The sequence below is a fragment of the Cyprinus carpio genome, chromosome B24 (genome assembly GCF_018340385.1).
Source record: "Cyprinus carpio isolate SPL01 chromosome B24, ASM1834038v1, whole genome shotgun sequence".
Taxonomy (NCBI): domain Eukaryota; kingdom Metazoa; phylum Chordata; class Actinopteri; order Cypriniformes; family Cyprinidae; genus Cyprinus; species Cyprinus carpio.
This window is the reverse complement of record NC_056620.1, coordinates 2584676-2590675: the sequence shown is the minus strand read 5'-3', so window position 1 is coordinate 2590675 and position 6000 is coordinate 2584676. Positions and strand designations below refer to the sequence as shown.

Sequence of the window (6000 nt, the reverse complement as noted above, 5' to 3'; positions counted from 1 at the left end):
GAAATGAGAGCCTTTGGCAGACGCTAAATGCCCCGCGCTCACAGAAGTAAGTTTGTAAGAGCAGTAGGAGGGGAAAATTGAGAACAATGTGAATTGAAATGGCCGTTATCTGGGCTGGCTATTTTTAGCACAGCAGCAGCAGAGGATCACCACGTCTCTCCCTCTCGCTCTGTGTTTTTTTATCCGTCTGAGGAAACTCTGAAAGCGCTCGGCTGGGTTTCTCTGGCTCCAATTAAACAGAGAGTGTGGAGTGTGATGAGCTATGAAGACCAGACGCTTTCTACTCGCCTCTCTCATGCTGCAGAGGAGCTGTCCTTATTACATTCATCTCACGCCCGTGTGTGTGTGTGTGTGTGTGTGTGTGGAGGGATTTCTTTGATTTCTCCTTGTATCATCATGGTACTCTGTGTGTAAATGCACAGTGTGTGTGTGTGTTTTTTTTTTTTTTTTTTTTGTGAGGGGCTTTTCTCAGAACCGTGCTGCTTCACAGAAAAACACAATACAATGGCAATAAAGTGATTTTCTAATTTTAATCGAAAATTAGATTTTCTAACTTTCTAATTCCACAGAAATATTGTGCAGCACAACTGTTTTTATCATTGATAATAATCAGAAATGTTTCTTGAGCAGCAAATAAGCATATTAGAATGATTTCTGAAGATCATGTGACACTGAAGACTGGAGTAATGATGCTGAAAATTCAGCTGCACATCACAGAAATAAATTACAGTTTAACAGATATCCACATAGAAAACAGTTATTTTAAACTGGAGTAATATTCCACAATATTGCAGTTTTTACTATATTTTTTATCGAATAAATGGAGCCTTGATGGGCAGAAGAAACTTTTTCAAAAAACATTTACCAAGATTATTGACCACAAACCTTTGCACGATAGTGTGCTGTTTATACAAAAAAATATATATATATATTTGAAACCATATATTTTAGTTATTTTTACAACTTTTGTGTTTTTTTATTATTATATTTTTCATGATTTTTGGAGCTTAAGTGGCCATAGAAGATAAAAAAGAAATTGTGACAGAATTGTCATTGTTGTGTTTAAGTGAAATTAATCATCAAAGTACACCTTTTTAAACTTCATAGTGCCATTTTGGGGTATTTCAAATTACATAATTGAATAAATTACTGCTCACAAAATTGCTGAAAATATTTTGGCCTGTTAATTTGAATGCTTGTGTAGTTCAGAACATTTTAAAATATTGAGAATAAAATTTGACTTTTTTATTAAAACCAATAATTCCTCTTTTTTGGTGTTACTTTCAAATTCAGGCAGTTCTGAGATATATCTCACATTTCTGATTTTTTTTCACACAGTTGAATCTAATCTATTTATATCTGTCAATTATGACTTTTTATCCTGAAATTCTGAGTTTACCTCACGCAAATCTGTTTTTTGTTTCTGCCAAAGAATAAAAAAATACTTTTTGACTCACAGTTTTGACTTAATTTTTTTTTCTCACAATTGAACATATATCTTTAGCAATTCTGATGTTTTTTTCTTAGAATTGTGAGATATAAAGTCAGAATTGCAAGATATATACGTACTCAAGAAAAGCAACAAAAACAAAGAAAAAAAAATGTTTTAATAATTTATAAAGGTCATCATCATCAATCATTATATCTAAATATTTTAAAATATATTTTAATTGCTAAATCTGCTGGTAATTTAATCATTGCTTACACACCAGTTTTTGTAGAGGGTAATATGTACCCTACCATGATAACACTATGGTGAGTGTTTTATGTACATTAGTTTTGAATATCATTCTGATACCGTCACTATACCATAATACCACTGCAGTACTATTTTGTAAGGGTTAATGGTCTTTCTGTACTCTTTTATTTGCAATTATAAAGGGTACATTAGAGCAGTACTGTCCTGCCGAGGCCCCGCGGGCATAAAGATGCTACAATCTGAAGAAAAATTTGCAACAGTGCAGATTTCATTCCAAATCATGTTGCAGTTTTGCAGGCCACTAAGTCCCAGTTGCTGTCATTTGCTCTGTGGATGGAGTGTCTTTGACTACAGAAGGATGCAGAGCTGCTTCTAAAGGTCATCCGTCCCGCAGGGCCTGCGGAGAGTCTCTGATACAGTCGCCGTCAGCTTTTAAAGGTAACTGCCTCCGCAGGAGTGAGGGGCTTGTTAAAGACGCTGACGGGGGACTCGTTTCCGCACACTTTTATATATAATTCATTATTCATCAGAACACAGCAAGAAGGGCTGACTTTAATTTGGAGTTTACAGGCCTAGCCAGGCCAGTGATATAAACAAGATCTATTAGGTCTGTATGAAACGCTCGGTGCTGTTACGGAAGGACGATCTTAACAAGGAGGTTTTCACTGAGACGCTAGCTTGTGCATCTGCTGCTGTGGATATTGGACTCTCAGCGTCACTGAAATATACTGTATGACAATTTCATAGACGCTGCAATCAGGCAGTTTTAGTATAACTGCATATATCTGCCATGATATGTGTATTGTTCTGCCATAAACTATATCAGAGCATAAACTGAAATAATGTAGACCAGACTTTATGCAAATAGTAGTCTAAAGTGTGGTTATTTGAGATTGATTGATTGATTGATTGATTGATTGATTTTGTTTTTTGTTTATGATTGAATAAATAATTTTTGTATGTTTTTTTATGGTAAAGGTAGTAGTAGCAATAGTATTAATAATAATAATAATAATAATAGTAGTAGTATATCATAATATTATATCAATTTATATAATATACTATTATATATAATTTATATAAGTAATAAATTATATAATATTCTATATGTAAAATTATTTATTATTATTGATTGATTGATTTCTATTTATTTATTTGAATAAATAAATCTATTTATGTAAAATATAGTAGTAATATAAAATTATGTAAAAATATAAATGCAATTATTGATATGCTTTATTAATTATTTTAGTTATTGTTTTTTATTTTCTTTTGTAGTATTATTTATTTTAATATTTTTAATATTTTTTTTTACAGTGAGATGCTTATATTATAGCTTTTTGATTAGCTAAACATAAGAGGTTGTTCATATATATATATATATATATATATATACATATAAACAATTATTTATTATATATTATATATATATATATATATATATATAGTGACGGGACGAGCCAACGACAGACACAGTGGGCGTGGCGTCAGGCCTCGGAGAGGTTTTTATTTAACAGAAAAACCAAAACAAGGGGGAATAAAGTGTCCAAAAGGGGAACAGTGTCCAAAACAACAGGGAATCTGGTGTCCTCGTCGTGCTGCGGGGTTCGTGGGGGTCGGGCAGTGTTCATGGAGGAAGGGTCCAGGTAAGGGGCGGAGTCCGGCGGCCGCACGCGCTCCCCTCTTCGGTACGGGGGCGCGAGGGGCGGCGGCTTCTTCTAGCGGCTTCATCCTCCTCGCTGGCCGCGGCGCTTGCAGGGGATGGACGGCCCGGCATCCTGGCCCGACAGCCGTGTGTAGACGGGGTGCGGTTCTCGACCGGACCGCGGGTCCGGCAGCTCACGTCTCTGGTGGCGCGGGAGTCCCTCAACGCACCCTTCCTGGACCCACGAGGACACCAGTGTGCATGCACGGGGAAAGAGACCGGTCTGCCGAGGAGAGGCGCGTTGGGCTTTTAAACAGCGGCGGTGATGAGGCTCCATTTCCTTCAGGTGTGCCCCATCACACGCCGCCAGCCCTGACTCGTCCAGCGCCCCTCCTCTCTCCCACACCCACTCCTATCGGGAGCCTGGTGAAGGGCGGCGATTTAGGACGGGGTGCCGGTGATTATCAGGGAGGAGGCAGCTGTGAACAATTTGTACCACAACATATATATCTATAAACATTTATTAATTTATGTTTTTTTTAAGTAAGTATTTATGGTATTAAGGTAGCAGTAGTAGTAGCAATAATAAGAATTATAATAATAGTTATAATATCTTAATTTTATATTAAATTTATATTGTTATAATCTTCCTTACATTTTTCCGAAAGACAAAAAGATGCCTAATTGACTGTATTAAGCTTAAATAAAACTTTCATCAATTGCAAGATAACCGCATGACTAAAGGATTATAATAACTTTCAGTAAGGGTTTGGTCAATTCCAAACATACTCCAGAAGTGTAGAGGTGTAGAATACGAGCCCGAGGGTGATGTGGGCAGCCTGTACTCCTCTAGTTTCCTTTGCGTTGTGTCTTGTTTGAGTTTTGGGGCGTCTCGCTGAAGGGCTACACGTCTACTGAATGTCAGTTCAGAGCCTTCATGCAGTATGCATTAAACGACTGCTTAATGCAGGCAGCCCATGGACTGCATAATGCATGATGGGATGAGGCCGGTGTCCTCCCGAAACGCTCACATCGCACCTCAGGGCCGGCGAGGAAGCTTTCCGCCTCAGTAGTGGCCTTGCCCTGCAGATGACCTGAGAGAGACACACATGTAGTCGGTCATAGATCAAAACACTCTCTCACATATCCACACACACCCTCCAAAATACACACACCCTCCCCACAAAAATAACCTTTCTCCCCAGTATATTGTGTCCCTAAGAGGGGAATGTAGTCATATTCTGCCTTCTTTGTATACAGCAGAGAGCAGAATCTGTTGAACTTGGAGTGGTTTTGGCCTGATGTGAGTTTCTGGGTTTGTTTCCACGGCAGTATCACGACTAAAGTGTCTGTGTGAGTTAGAAGTGAGCAGCAAAACATGGTACTTTTTATTATTCTGGATTCTTTGATGAATAGAAAGTTCAAAGGAACGGCATTTATTTGAAGTGGAAACTTTTGTAACATTATTCATCTCTTTACAGTCACTTCTGATCAATTTCAGTGCATCCTTGCTTATTAGAAGTGTTATTAAAAAATCTTACGTTTGAACAGTAACATATATTTTGGAATATGTTGACCCCTAACCTCAGTATGAGTGATCATTATAGCGATGCTTGGAAAACACCACTAACAGGTCATCCAGAGTCAAACAGTGGTGATGCAGAAGGATATTTTCCCAGCCTCTGACCCGCCTGTGTGTGTGATGAAGTGCTCTTTGCCATATGTTTGTGAATGAGTGTGTGTGTGTGTGTGTGTGTGTGTGTGTGTGTGTGTGTGTGTGTGTGTGTGTGTGTGTGTGTGTGTGTGTGCTCTCTCTTGTGTCACAACAGATCCCCTGTGTGCGCCTCTCATACCACACCACACACATCTTTATACCAAAAACTCTTTTCATCATTCACTATCCGAATCCCATTTTCACATGATGTGCATCTGAGAGCCGGCTGGTGGAGGCACATCATTAAACTGCAGTGACTGCTATGCTAATGACACAGCCTCAGCACGTCCTGTACACATGCATAGAAACCCACAAGAGAGCGCAGCAGTCCAGAGCTCTCAGCCTGTCAGAAGCTTTCCTCATCCTCCTCTTCAGACGTTTCTTATTGAGATTTTGAGATTTGACCTTTGAGTAGTCTTTTCACACTTTGACCCAGGGACACGCAGCATTTCACAATTTTGAGCTTGACTGTTATTCTCTAATTACTAGACTGCATACTAACCTGAGACGAATTATCAAATGGAGCACTGCAGGGATGTTGCGGTGTTGTTTTTGTAGGTCAACTGGAAGTTCTGCATCGCCCGGTTCCCTCAACAAAAACTCTTTATTATTGCAGGATTATTGCAGAAATGAAACATTTTCATCATGATAATCTGCGGAAATTAACACAGTTTATGAATTTTGGAGCCTACTGTAAATGCAGTCAACAGAAGTTAAAAGCTAAATGTTGGCTATCTACACCATAGAGACACAGAAACTAAAATAAAATGCTGAAAATATCCTCACCCTCACGCCACCCAAGATTAGGATGAGTTTGTTTCTTCATCAGATTTGGAGAAATGTAGCATTGCATCAGTGTCTCAGCAATGGATGCTCTGTAGTGAATGGGTGCCGTCACATTGAGAGTCCAAACAGCTGATAAAAACATCACAATAATCCACA

General features: G+C 38.5%; 1 protein-coding gene across 2 annotated transcripts in view; it reads left to right on the top strand.

Moving 5' to 3' along the window:
• LOC109049668 (LYR motif-containing protein 4B) overlaps positions 1–6000 on the top strand; it is a 48160-nt gene that overhangs the window by 31034 nt on the left and 11126 nt on the right. Inside the window, exon 3 of one of the 2 annotated variants that reach the window (XR_006158470.1) lies at positions 1989–2137. The exons of the other annotated variant lie outside the window; for it this stretch is intronic. The gene's annotated coding sequence lies outside the window, so the exon portion shown is untranslated. The remainder of the gene's footprint in view (positions 1–1988; positions 2138–6000) is intronic. 2 annotated transcript variants of the gene reach the window in all.